This window comes from Mus musculus, chromosome 19 (assembly GCF_000001635.26).
Source record: "Mus musculus strain C57BL/6J chromosome 19, GRCm38.p6 C57BL/6J".
Taxonomy (NCBI): domain Eukaryota; kingdom Metazoa; phylum Chordata; class Mammalia; order Rodentia; family Muridae; genus Mus; species Mus musculus.
Genome location: NC_000085.6, coordinates 28712882 through 28727759, shown reverse-complemented (window position 1 = coordinate 28727759; position 14878 = coordinate 28712882). Strand labels below are relative to the sequence as shown.

Here is a 14878-nt window from a genome sequence, read left to right as displayed (position 1 = left end):
GTGTTATCATCTAAAGTGCCTATCAAAATGCCCAGTGCCCGGCCTCCATTAACAACATTCTGAATCAAGATCTCTTTGTATGAAGGCCCAGGAATGTGCGCCCTAGAAAAGCCCGCCAGTGATCAATCAGGTGCAGTCAATTTTGAGAATTGCAGTTCTAGATTAATAATTCTCAACTTCGGTTGCTCACTGGGGTCATGTGGGGTTACTTTTAAAATGCTGATAGTCTGGCCCCTGGCTGACTAGCTGGAATGTTATGTGGCCTTCTGGTCATTTCTTAAAGTTCTCCAATAACACGTAGAGAGTGGGAAATGCTATTGCCCAAGCCTGTAGCATCAGCATTGTGTCCTGGAAACTTGTAGAAATGCAGATTCCTAGGCTATGCCCTAGGACAGAGTCCCTGGACAAGAAAGCCAGCGATCTATGTCTTAACGAGCCCTTGAGGGCTTTCTGGTTCTCACTGAGTTGAGAACCAGGGGATTCAGCCTTGCTCATTAGCACTAATCAATTAGAAAGGATTAATGGATCCCATTAGCTTGTTGACACTTTGAGTCAAGGGGTTAGCCCAGGCAATTTCAGTGGAATTGCTGAAGGAAATATGGTGACATCCAAGAGAGGCCATGAGAACAAGGCCAGTCTCAGGTTGTGTGGCGTGTATGCATGAGAAAATGAAGAGCTCTGAGGCCCACCACACATGCATAGCCTCTTCCTGCACTCAAAGTTATGTTCTATCCGAAAAGAGCCCCCAAACTCTCATTAATTAGGAGCTTTTGACAGCACTTCACTTAGTTTATGGAAAGCACAATACTAGTGACTACTTGTGATGTCCTGTTAAAACTCATCTTCCTGCGCCAGACACCAATAGATTTTGCTTCTTTGGGTCTGGGCTGGGCAGCGGTGGAATAGCATTTTAAATGAGTCCGCATGCTACTGAGAGTTAAGTGGTGGGCAAAGGAATCAGAAACGAAACAAACCCCCATGGCTTTATGGGCTTGATGCCTCAAGCTTTGTGGGGAAAACTTGGAAGACCTTCAGATTTCAGCCCACTTTAGCTGCAGAGGTTGAAGGTCCTCCATCAGTATGTGAGTATCAAGCTCTGGCCACGCGCAAAGTCACTTGACTGCGGCTCAGCCTTTCTATCCCGGTTCTAAAGCCTGGATTTGATGCCAGGGAAAAACATTTTTTGTCTTAGGCTTTTTGTTGTCCCCTTGTCGCATTGTTGTCTGGCTTTGAGACTTCTCTTGGGGAATTTTGCTATAACGAATAGTCCAATTTACTTCACCTGCGTGGCAAATTATAAGGCTATTAGAAACACCAGGGTCTTTTCCTGACCGAAGTCTAAAACGCTACACATATTTGGCCTCTAGGGGGCGCTAGCCTTCAGGAAAACAAGGCTGTTTATGTAACAGATTGGCAGTTTAAGCGGCTGTATAAATGTCATTCTTTAAAAATAAAGAAGAAATCTCAGCTAACTCAAACAGGAGCAAATTAAAAAGTAGAGCGAAACATCTATTTCACGAGCACAATTCACCCGCTGTCTCTGGTACTTCAAATTGATACCTTTTCTCCAAATGATAACTGGCACCCTCCCACCGGCTTTAGCTACGCTATGACAAAACAACCGATCAATCCACTCACTTCAGTGAAGAAGAAAAATCCAGTCAGTTAGAAGGGGCTTCGTGTGACTCATACACCTGGAGACAGAATGATTTCTAAGCTATCAACTATAAAAGCCAAGCAACTAAGCCATGACTGAGGGGTTGAGTTTATCCCCAAAACATATTTAGGAAGTTTTGTATTGAGACCTTCCACTGTTTTAAACGGGAATCTCTATGTGAACGCACTAGGAGGGTCCTTGAAATACCAATTTTCAACAGTCTTAAGGGGTATCTATAACACATAGAGCCTTCTTGTCCTGAGGGCTTTGCGGCCAGTCTGAGATCTCAATGTTAGCATCAAGATGGAATCACACAGGGTGCTTTGGAAAATCCCCAGGCTCAGGCACAACCCAGAGCAATTAAGTAAGGATCTCCAGAGATGGACACCTGGATGCTGGGTTCTGAGCCTTCACTGTTGTTGTCTAAAGTACCTTCAGTAGTATACAAGTAAGGTGGTTTGTTTTGTTTTGTTTTGTTTTGTTTTAACACAAGGTCTCTCTGTGTAGCCCTTGCTTTCCTGGAACTCACTGTGTAGAGCAGGCTGGGCTTCAACTCACAGAGATCCACCTGCCTCTGCCTCCCAAATTCTGGGGGTCAAAAGATATACAGTATGAAACTGTATGGCTCCTGCCTTAAAGCAAGGTTTTATACAGCGGGTGACTCTCTCTCTGCTTGCAGTTCTCCCCCACCCCCACCCCGAGGCTCGGGCCGTGTTCTCTGAGACTGAGGGCAGAAAATCAAGCCCAGTTCTCACACTGCCTTTCATCAGCTCTTCCTCCTCAATGTCTGCTCCAATCACCATGCTGACTAACTCCTAATGGGCCCACCCTGTATCTTACTTGCTTCGTTTATGGACTTTGCCTGAAACCCAACAATGGCCACATGCAGATCACAAGCATGGAGATTTTCTTCATAGACACAAACAAATCAATATGGAAGTTACCTCACAAACTACACCATTACTAGTTTGAAGACTAATCCCATGGCAGAGTACTTGTCTAGGTCTTAGTTACTTCTATTACTGTGATGAAACATGTGACCAAAGCAATTTATAAAAAGAAAGCATTTACTATAGGGGCTCATGGTTCCAGAGGGTTAGAGCCCATGGCGGTCATGGAGGGAAACATGGCAACAGAGAGGCAGGCATGGCTCTGGAGAAGTAGCTGAGGGATTTCTTCCTGTCCACAGGCACTAGGCAGAGAGAAAGCTAACTGTGAACTAGGCGTGGACAGATGTCAAAGGCCATCTCCAGTGATACACCTCATCCAAGGCCTCACCTCCTAATGCTTCACGAACACTGTCGCTGGCTGGGGACCAAGCTTTGAAATATATGAACGCATGGGGAGCCATTCTCATTCAAATCACCACACCCCTAATGTTTAAGGCCCCAGCTTCTGTCCTCAGCACTACAAGGAAAGAAAACAGGTCTACGGAGAAAGCTCTGGTATCGAGCCAAGTTTAGGGACACAAATGAGTTCATTACCTCTCACAGAAATCAGTTCGGACCTCCTGGCAAATATGGCTTACCCAAGGTCAGTCAGTCAGGAGAGCAGAAGAGATAGATTAGAGTCGGGTGTTATAACCCATGAAAAGAGGTAGCACGGAGCATAGCCATTTTTGGTTGTTGTGGTTGTTGTTGTTTCAAAAAATAATTTTAAAAAAAGACAGAGAGAAACTTAGGTGTCAACTTGACAAACAAGCCCCCCCCCCCATTCTTCCTTCCTTATTTCTGCCAGGTATGTTGCCACAGCAACAAGAAAATTGACTGATGCAATGTCCCTTGCTCTCTCCCTAGTTGGATATTAGGGAAATAGCAAAGCTCCCAGGAAAGTTGCGCCTGGGTTCCAGCTCCCTAAGAAGCACACAGTCAACCGGATTTGTTGTTTGGGGCAAGTCTTTGCATCTCAGTTGGGTTTCCTGATCTTTCTCTCTTCCTTCCTTCCTTCCTTCCTTCCTTCCTTCCTTCCTTCCTTCCTTCCTTCTCTTTCTTTCTCTCTCTCTCTCTCTCTCTCTCTCTCTCTCTCTCTCTCTTTCTTTCTTTCTTTCTTTCTTTCCTTCTTTTTGTCTTTCAAGACGGGGTTTCTCTGTATAGCCCTGGCTGTCCTGGAACTCACTTTGTAGACCAGGCTGGCCTTGAACTCAGAAATCCTCCTGCCTCTGCCTCCCGAGTGCTGGGATTAAAGGTGTGCACCACCACTGCCCACTTTTCCCTTATCTTTCAGGGGAAATGATGATCCCTGTCTTATAATGGTAATGAAGACTCAGTGGCAGAGCTCATAAAAGATGAGAGGTATAGAAGATGCTGCATAATCACTCAACACTGGTCACTACAGTGGTCATTTCTATTACTGTTTAAGAAGCCACTATCGTCTGACTTTGTGACGTTATGAAAGAGAACCTAAATGATGAGCCAAGAGATGTCCGTCATGTTCCTTTAGTTTAGTCTAAACAAAACTGACTCATCCAATCAGAAAAATACCTGGAGGAGTTTTTCATTAAGTATTTCTTTCTGGTTATAATGGAAATAAATGTATCAGTGTAGAGACTGTGTAACGGTGGCGGAGACCAAGTCTGCACTCATATGAGATGAGATGCTTTTTGGAGATCCACATCATCTGTGTCAGTTGTGAATAACAGACCCTAGGGGAGATGAAGACTCAGAGACACACAGTAACTTACTCACGATCCCACAGCCCTGCCTCTCCCAACCTGGATGTGCTAAGCTTCCACTCTCTGCTCTTTCTTCCCCACTGTTTGTCACTAAGTAAATGCCTCCAGGTCAGCACAATTCATCATCCATTGTCATAGATGTGTTTTGAGTGCTTGACTTTCTTGGAGCTGGCCACACACATTATGGCTGCGATGAGGGGGAGAAATTACCACACCCTCTTAAGTCTGTCTCCTCTGGGTACAGGGCTGAGGGGGTTCCTGAAAGAGTTCATTCCCCCAAGACGGGTCAATCAACTCCAAACATTTAGACTAAGCTAAACCCTAAGTTAGTGGCTTTCAATTTTCCTAATGCTGCGATCCTTTAATACAGTCCTTCAGGTTGTGGTGACCCCGCCCCCAACCATAAGTTTATTTTGTTGCTACTTTACAACTGTAATTTTAGTAGTTATGAGTCATAATGTAAATACCTGATATGTAGACTATCTGCGAGGTGACCCCTGTAAAAGGCTCATTTGATCCCCAAAGGTTGAGCTTCACTTTCCTGAGTGATACCAAAAGTAGCCCCTTTAGATGCCAGGCCCCAGAGGGCATTGCCAGCGAGATGCCAGATTGAGCAGGTGGTCAAGAATGGACGCCAGAGCCATGCAACCTGTCTCATTTTACCCCTCCAGACTTTATCCACACAGAATATGGGGCAACATTGGACAGGACTTGCACAGAAATCCCTTGGTTGAATAGAATTGCCAGATAGTGTGATTTGTTGGCTCTGTCAATTTCGAGCAACCAAGGGTTTGCTTTAGCAGAACTATCTGGTTTTATTGTATACAACTAGTTGACCAGTGTCCCTGGGGGGGGGGGTTGCCCGAGGCTTCATTTCCCCTTGTTCTGGAGTCTCTGACCATCACTAGCAGTATTTCTTATGCTTCATATTTCTTTCACTAAGAAACTTGCAGTGACATATGAAGTAAGAGTGGGTGGAAAGGGCTCCTCTTCCCAGAACTGTTCTCGTTTTTTAATTATGTTGAATGAAATGGGAGTGGCCCCAAGGCCAGCCACGCTTTCAAAAGTGTGAAGCAGGAAAGAGCCACGGTCACGCCCTCCCTCCCAGGGGAGTCTTCTGTCATATCTCCGTGTGGAAGAATAGATGGATGCTGCCTCTTCTTAAGGTTGTGCCCTGCCTTGATAGATGGAGTGAGAGAGGCGAAGGAGCGGGTGGGTGGACCCGCATGGAGACAGGCAGTGGAGAGGCCTCTTGCACATTGGGTTGGAGCTCCTGGCTGTTTGGCATTCACCTAGGTAACCTGTTGCCAGGAGGACAATGACTTCCCCATGACAACATCGGAGCAAGGTCCCTGGCATTGCAAATGGGGCCAGCAGAGTCCACCCTGGAGCGGGCCTGCTGCTTAATGAGCACACATTAGCACTCCAACCGTTTCCAGAAGGCTGGAGGGGGGCAGAGGGCATTCGGCTGCTTCCCACCCTCTCCAGCACCTAGCTCCTTGACAACACCACCTTGTCTGCCCACCCGCATAGCAGCCTTCGCTGCTGCCCCTGCTTTCTTTCTCATCTATAGGAAGAAGAATATGTCCACACGGCTTCTTGAGAACCAGATCTCGAGGCTGCTCAGGGTTTCGATGATCCGGGTGATCTTCTGCTCTCTCTCTCTGACTCAGTTTCTTCTGTAAGAGAATCATTTGTCATTTCTCAAAGTTCAGCCCACTGGCATGGGTCACACACTCACCAGTCACATGGCTCTGAGAGTCTCTGATTCAGATTCAACGCCTTCTTGCAATTCCCAGACAAGTATATTGTCTGCCTTATGAAAGACTCCTGTTTATCTCTCAGTACTCAAGAACTACCATCCCTCCCTCTCCCTGTAGAAACCTTTGCTTCAGACCTGGTTACAGCATCCCAGGTGGGATTTAAGGATCCATGTGATTCTTAATGCAAAATGGTTTTCACTGGTGGGGCCTGAAGTGCCACTTTTCTACAAACAGTGTTCAAAAGCTTTATAACCCTATCGTTTATTCTGGAAGGGTTTTATCACTCAGATGTGACACTCAAGGTAGAATGGGAGTGTCCCCTCTACTCATCGGTGCAAATCTGTGTTAGAACCTTTCTCAAGGTCCTCAGGAGCCATAACAGCATAACCTAAAGAAATAGTCTCTGGGCCAGCATGTCTGAGATACACTGGATTAGGTCATGCTGAACAGAACTCTCCTCCGAACCATTGTTCTGTAGGTGAAACTGGAAGCCAGTCCTCAGCGATGGAGAAAAGTTACTGGGCAATATCTGACTCCATCATTCGTAACTGTTCAGAAGTCTAGACGTTTCACTCTGTCTTTCAAAACAAGCTATTGAGTGATGATTCTTACACAAATCATTGTGTGTGTGTGTGTGTGTGTGTGTGTGTGTGTGTGTGTGCGTGTGGAGAGGGGTGCATGTGTGTTCATGGACATGCATATGCATGTGTGCGCATGCACAGGGAGGCTGAAGGTGGACCTCGAATGTTACTCTTCAGGAGTTTCCAGGGTTCACTGATTTGACTAGGCTGACTGGCAAGTGACCTTCAGGAACCCATCTCTCTCTGCTTCAGGGACCTGCCAGTGAACGCTTTGCAGATCCACCTATCTCACTTCCCTGGTGCTGGATTATGAGGATTGGCCACTGGGCTTGTTTTTTGACATGGGTGCTGGGAATAAAACTCAACTCCTCATGCTTGCATGGCGAGCACTTTAAAAACTGAGCCATCTCCCCATCCCCTTTGTTTCTTGTTTTGTAACAGGGTTACAAGGCTGGCCTTGAACTGACTGGCTATGAAGCTGAGACTGACCCTGAAGCCCTGAACCTCCTGCTTCTACCAAGTGCTTTGTAGGCTTTCACTATTATTCACACCTTGATAAAGTATTTTGGTTTAGAGTTGTGAAATTATAGTAATAATATATCTCACATAAGATTAGTCTAAAGATCAAAGGAGATAGCTAAAATAACAAAATGGGCACAGATGCCATGAGGCTATTTCCTTTTAATTGAAACATTTCCCAGCTGGAAGGAAGATCAAAGGGCTCATGAAATAAAAGAAACACACAAGGCTCAGGAAGTAAATAAAACCTATAAAGACCAGGAAGACCCTGAAAGTTACAAGTTAGAACTTGTAACTTGACCTCTACCCCAGTTGGATGAATAGTAACAATAGTAACAATAGCCCCCTTGCTGAGGGACAAGACTCTGCAATTAGCTAGGCTCCTAGGCTATAAATAGATTTCTTTGTGATACAGCTTCTTAGAGAATTATCCATGCTCCAGTAAAGTAATCTGTCACTCACATGCAAGTAACCAACCCCAGTAAAATCATTGATTAAGTTAGACTTGGGTGGAATAGGTTTTTTTTTTTTTTTTTTTTTTGGTCTATTGTTGATGCCATATTTTAGAGTAAGTTAATGGATGTTTGTTTCTGTTGCCCCAGGAGAAGTCACACAACTGAGGACACATGAAACTGTAAACATTAGCAAGAAAACAAAATTACTGACATGACCCAGGAGCCTCCTGATAATCCCAACAATAATAAAGAGATGTCCATTCCACAGATACTGATACTGCTGTGAATAAGGTTCAGAGTACAGCGTCTAGTGTCTAGCATATGCTTCAATACATTTCCTAAAAAGATCATATCCAGCTATCAAGCAAACAGGAATAATTTTTATTACATATGAATGTATGTTATATTACACATTATTATATCCTGTCTTTAGCTGGTTAGTCTTGTACTCAACTAAACCATTGGAGGGAGTCTTCCACAGCGAAGTTGAAGTCAGTAACAGATGCTGAGAGTCAGAGCACGATCTTTGCCTCAGAACACCAGGTTTGAGGGTGAAAGGTCTCAAGGGTGACAGAGGACTTCTAGCAAGGCATGTCTGTTCTATGATATTGATTTGGGATATGTCTTCCTTTGTGGGAGTTCTGTTTTAAGATATTGAGACAAAGGTGGGATTTCAGAGTTTCTACTAGACTAATTAGGGACAGGATAGGACTCCAAAGGGCATGAGAAATCCTTGGAGTAAATCAGCCTCTTGAGCTGCAAGAAGATGTATCCTGTTGTCTGAAGTCAGCAGTCTATCAGACTTTGTCACAGAACCTGTAGAGAATTAGTATAACAACCAGGATAAGATGGTGCCTCTTCTTACAGTGACACTTGGTAGCTTCCAACAGAAGTCTTTTCATACCTAGCAAGGAGAGAAACAGCTAATGTGATCCCTCGGTGAAGGGACTCTAGGCATCCTGAGGGTGACAAACATGGCTCTGGCAGGCCTTGCCCTTCTCCTCTAAAAGCTAGCCACCAAGGTCTAGTCCCTTATTTGGCCATTTCCTCTTCCTGAGACTGACTACAAAGGTCCAGCTATCAAAGTATTGAATCCTGGCAATCAAAAACCCCCTTTGGCTCACCTAATTAACACGCCTAATTAAAATTAAACACCTCATCCTAACATGGGGTTTCCCCTTTGGCTTTATAAAAAACCATTTTCCTATATGTCACATCTGTCTCCTCTCTAACCAGAGACAGTGCTTTGTCCAGGTCCCCTCTGGGACAAAAAAGTCTCCCCCTATCCTCCCCAAGCCTGGAGAGATGGCTCAGCTGTTAAGAGCACTCACTGCTCTTCCAGAGGTCTTGAGTTCAAATCCCAGCAACCACATGGTGGCTCACAACCATCCGTAATGAGATCTGATGCCCTCTTCTGGTGTGTCTGAAGACCACTACAATGTACTTAGATATAATAATAAATAAATCTTTGGACCAGAGCGAGTGGGGCAGACCGGAGTGAGCAGGGTTGACCAAAGCGAGAGGGCCGGAGTGAGCAGAGAATTCAATTCCCAGCAACCACATAATGGCTCACAAACATCTGTATAGCTACAGTGTACTCATATACATAAAATAAAATGTAAAAAATCTTTTTAAAAAAACCTCTTTGCCCTCCCCCTTGTTCTATTCTCCTTCATCCTCTATCGTCTGTCTTTGTCTCTCATTCCCTGTTCTCTGTTCCTCCGGGGCAGGGAAATCTTTGTGCTGAGATTTGGTCTTAGGGTATCCTGAGCTGACATTGATCCTTTCGCTCAGCACAAGTGACATGCATTGTTGCTTGCTTGGTGGTAAGTGGCCTGCTCAGATTCACAAGTCACGAGTCTTTGTCAGAATTCAGAACAGAGCATGCTTGGTGTGTACCTGTGTGTAAGAGAAGATGGACCAGTTGCTTAGCCCTGCAGGCTAGCATCTTTGTGTTGTAACAGTGCATCCCCAGTGATTCTAGAGGCCCAAAGTCTAACATCAGTTCCATTAAGTTATAGCTAAGGGATTGGCAGGAACAGTTCCTTCTGCAGGTTCTGAGAAGAGAATGTCTTTCTTGGTCTTCTCTTTTTCTTTTAGCATTTCTAGGGATCTCCTGCATTTACTGACCTGTAGTCCTGTCTTTCAAGTTCAAATTGTCAACCATGTCTTTATTATTACTATCACAATGCTTTCCCCACTGCTTTCTGCTTATACAGGCCACCAGGATCATCCATTGTCCCCTTGTCATAGTATCTTTAGTTAAATAACACACACACACACCTCTTTTGTCATTTAAGGTAACACAATCACAGGCACAGAAGGTGTATATCTGTGGAGGGGGTGGGGGTACTATGCATGGTTCCCTGCAGAGGTACAGAAGCTGGTCTTGACAATGGCAGGCAGCATAGGACAGGTGGGTGGATGGGCGGGGTCACATTTAAGGGAGTAGGTAAATGTGTGCTGTGTTTATCACGTCAGAGGGTAAATGATAATAAAGTAGGAACCAGCCAACTGGTGCCCGAGGCTGCTGTGGACAGACCTTCTTCTCGTCGTATCTGATGCAGCATTCTGACGTCTGCAAGTGTTTCTCACTAGTGGCCAATGTGTTGGTCCCTCTAAGTCCTTAAGAGTTCAGTGCAGCCTGGCGGTGGTGGCGCACGCCTTTAATCCCAGCACTTGGGAGGCAGAGGCAGGTGGATTTCTGAGTTCGAGGCCAGCCTGAGTGAGTTCCAGGACAGCCAGGGCTATACAGAGAAACCCTGTCTCGAAAAACAACAACAACAACAACAAACAACAACAACAACAACAACAAAAAGAGTGCAGTGCAGTACCCTGGTGTGTATTTGTGATACATCCACTCGTCATCAGCATGCACCGAACTCTCCAAAGTGGGGTAATGTTCGGCTCTAGGAACACATACAGAACTAGTTTTTCATTCTTTGTTTCTTAGACATCGCACCTCAAGCAAGCAAAATGACTTTCCTAGTTGACAAAGTAAAAACAAAGCGTGACAGGTATGCAAAATCGAATAAAAGAGTTGATTCTCAGCCACAAGCGCCTTGGGTCTTGCTTCCATACAGTGAAGACTGAAGAGGGCAGAGGAAGAGGCATCCTTCTGATGAGAGGAAATCTTGGTGGTTTGCAGGGAAGCAAAGGCTAGCAGAGGAAGAAGAAGCCTGGGGAGATGGCTCAGTGGTTAAGAGGGCCTGCTATGCAAGCATGAAGACCTGAGTTTGAATCCCCAGCACACATACAAAGAGCTGGTTGTGGCTGTGCACACCTCCAGTACTTGGGAGGATGGAGACTAGAGATAGCTCTGGGGTGTGATGGCTAGCTCCAAGTCCAGCGAGAAACCCTGTCTAAAGGGAATAAGGTCTGATGCCCTCTCCCGTCATCTACACGGGTTTACAAGGGCGTGTCCACCTCCTCACATATAAATATATGTCACTCATCCCTCCAAACAGACAGTTGAGGAAATGCTTTGAGGTAGGTTGGCTTGGTAAAAAATTCCAAGCATCTCTGAATGTCTAACAGATAGCTAACTGAGAGATGCTCTGCCTGGCATGTCTCTCAGCCTTACTGTCACCACGAGGTGATCCTCTCCCCTTTAAAGTGGTTTCAGTGTTGGGGAATAGGGGGTGAGGAATCAGGGAGTAGGGGGTGGGAGTGGTGGTTGGGGGTAGGGATGGGAGCTTGTCAGTCACGAGGAACACACAGATAGCTCCAGAATAGGTCCTGTGATAGCCACCAAAGCAAAACACCGAGAGGAAAAATAGGATTAGATTTGCATTTAGAGAATCCTGACTTATGTGTTCAGAGGCAGGAGGATGCTGAAAGCTGCAGCACTGTAGGAATGCCAGTAGCATCCAGCTGCTGGCTGGAGGATTTAGCAGCTGTGTGGCCTACACAATTTACTTCAAGTTCTTAATTCGTTCCCATATATAAGATGGAGGCAAAGGTAACACCTACCACATCAGGCTACGGCCAACGAATAAAGGGACATGTTAGCCATACACAGTATGTTCTCAATAAAGCCTAACTGCTGCAGGATGCAGAAGGCTACGGGGGGGCGGGGGGGGGGAGGGAGGCCCATCTTTAAGTGTTTAAGGCAAGGTAGGGAAAAATGCTAACTCAAGTTAAGTGTTTTTCCTTTTTCCTTGAAACAGATCCCCCACAGCCAAAACAAATCAAGTGACTTACAGAAAATGGCACTAAACAGATCAAGTGATTTACAGAAAGCGGTGCTTACTGACTCATTGGCAGGCCTCCTGCTCTCCTGCATTCTCCTCAGTGATGTTATGTGAATCCTGGAATATTGACCTCAGTCTCTTTATGAGAAGATATTTCAGAACTGAGGTCTGCTGCCAAACGTGTGGGGGTGGGGCAGGGTAATGTACTTCAGGAGGAACATCAATCATACGAACAGCTACCATGATATATGTAACCAGCATCCACATAGCCTGCTATTGCTGAACTGTGTGAGAGCATCTCCCTTCACAACTTTCTCAGGCTACCGTCCTGGGAGGTGTGCAGGGAAGAATCATTAATCCCATTTTGCTGATGGAAACACTGAGGTTGGTAGAACCTCAGTGCATCTGTGGAAACACAGGAAATAAGAAGTACAGCTCTGACCCCCACATCCTCTAGCTTGAGAGACGCCAGCACCTCGGGGAAGTGTTTTAAAACATCAGCATACCCACATTAGGTAACCAGTGAGTGTTGACTTTTCCTGTGGTCACTTCTGGGTGCTGTGTGCTATTTTGAAAATGTGACTATTACACACGAATTCCCAGGATGCTTTTCATGTTCATTTTCTCTCCCCGTCTTCTCTCTCTTTGTCTGTCTCTCTGTCTCTCTATCTCCCTCTGTCTGTCTCTCTCTCTCTCACACACACACACACATCTCCCTTGCACAAGCATGTTGAGCTACTTTGAGTCTCCTGCTTGTCCCAGTTATTCACTGACAGGCATCCCAAATAACCTTCCCAAAACTCAAATCTGTATTTTCCTGATGAGGCTTGAGATCAGTGGAAGATACACGAGTAAAATCAGAGCTTCCAACCATACATTCAAAAGGTTTTCAGCCAGCATAGCAGTGGGGAAATGAGAAAAACAGCGTGTAACTCCCTCGGGAGCCTGCTTTGAAGGCCATCCCATATTCGGGGTGGGGATGTTCTACTGTTTCTGTATACATGAGGATCTTATCATCATCATTTGTGGTTTGGGGAAGTCACTAAGCAATTTCCTTTCTTTCCCACCCAAGTTCAGCAACAGTTGAGAAATGAGACTTGGAAAGGGGACAGATGGGGTTGGAAGTTTGGCCTTTATTACTGATGAGAACTCAGGAAGACCTCAGGGCTGTGCCCTAAAGATAACCACCTGCCAAATCCAACTCAGGGAGCTGCCCAATTAACACAGCACTCACTGCCACCCTCTGCATCCCACAGGGCAGAGACTGTGGCTTGGTCCTATAGATTGGTAGGTGGAAGACGATTATGAATGGAGAGGGTAGAGGACAACAAGAAAAAGACAAAGATAGGAGGGAAGTGTCCTGTGACTTCCTGGGGAGATGTGAATAGACATCTGTTGCTTTGAGCTAGAACACTAATGAGAAACAAGGAAAAAGCTCTACCCCCCCCCCCCAGCTTAGTTACCCAGTAATGCTATTAAGGTTTGGGTGAGGAGTTACTTACTTGAGAATGGATGACTCAAAGGCTGCTGTATCCCTGAAAAGTGCCATCATGGGTGGCAACTCAAGAAAGCTTTATCTTTGGAAGCAAATAGACAGGTTATATCTTCTCCCCAGCAGTCCTTACTACTTATACAATACAACCGTGGGTAGGTGATTCTGTAAATTTCAGGTACCTTTTGAGACTTGTGAGTTGTTTACTTTCAGTATCTAAATGGGATTTCCTCCAGGCTGTAGTGTTCAATTTAGAGGAAATTGCTACAAAGTTGGGGGAGAGGTGGGATGTTCACATCTAGTAGAACGCTTAGGAGGCTGAGGCAGGACAATCATTAATTCCTAGTTGCCTGGGCTTACACTGCAAGATTCTATCTCAAAACAAACAAACAAAAACACAGAACAAAAACAAGGATCAGCTAGATGGTTCAGCAGGTAAAGTTCTTTGCCTCCAAACCTGACTACCTGACTTGAGTTCATTACTTAGGATCTACGTGGTGGAAGAAGAGGAAAAAACTCCTTCATGCACCCACAAAATCAATAAATAAACATAATAAAAAAACTTGGGCTGAGAGATAACACAGTGGATAAGAGCACTGGCTGTGTTTCCAGAGGACACAGGTTCAAATCCCAGCAAGTATATGGTGGCTAACTATAGTCTCTAACCCAAGTTCTAAAGAATTTTATACCCCATGCTGGCTTCCACAGGTACTGCATGCATGCAGTACACATGCATATATGTTGGGAAAACACCTATACACATAAAATATAAATAAGTAAATCTTTAAAAATAGAAAAATGTAATTTTTACAAAAGACAAGACAAGGATACGAGCCCTAAACAAACAGTAGCATGAATGTTTGCTTATTCCCCCTTCATCCTACCTCCGACTAGTCTTTGAAATCAGTTCTCTTTGAAGGGAAACCTGGGAGATGATTTTGAGGTCAAAAGTATCAGACCTTAGGAACATGGGGTTACTGGAAAGGAATTCCCCTCTCATATTTTCATTCCTGTTAAAGGTGAGCACCATTTCCCCAAGGTGGGCGTTATTTCCATAGAACAAGAAGATCCAAGATTCACACAGTGGATGGCTGTGAAAACGGGCTCAGGTCTGAGAGCAAAGCCCACACATTTCCAACCAAAATGGATATTAGATGGTTTGCAAATGAGTCCTGTGCCAGGCACTGACAGGTCCTTCTGCCTGGGAAATCTGAACGGGCCTTTTGGGGAATGTGGCATTTGGCTTAAGGTTTGGATGAAATTTAAAAGTTGATAGGAGAACTCTATGAAAAGTGTAGGTGCTCCTGAGGGTGTACGCGTGCATCTGCGCAAACACACACGCACGCACGCATGCGCACACAGCATAAGCAGAGGCACCTTTCTCAGTAGAAACACAAGTGAGCAGACAGTCAGCATTTGACCTAAGGCCTGAATGTTGAGTGCAGGTGACTAAAGGGTTAATGATGACATTGAAACTGTGAGAAACACCAGGCATGGTGGAGCACACCTTTAATACCTTTGGCCCCAGCACTCACAGTACAGGGGCA

The 14878-nt window shown here is 45.2% G+C and overlaps 1 long non-coding RNA gene across 1 annotated transcript in view; it reads right to left on the bottom strand.

Moving 5' to 3' along the window:
* Positions 1 to 7732: 7732 nt before the first annotated feature.
* The window catches only part of D930032P07Rik (RIKEN cDNA D930032P07 gene), a 41804-nt gene continuing 34658 nt past the window's right edge, over positions 7733 to 14878 (bottom strand). The window contains exon 5 of the long non-coding RNA NR_045330.1: positions 7733 to 8550. This is a non-coding gene — a long non-coding RNA (RIKEN cDNA D930032P07 gene). The remainder of the gene's footprint in view (positions 8551 to 14878) is intronic.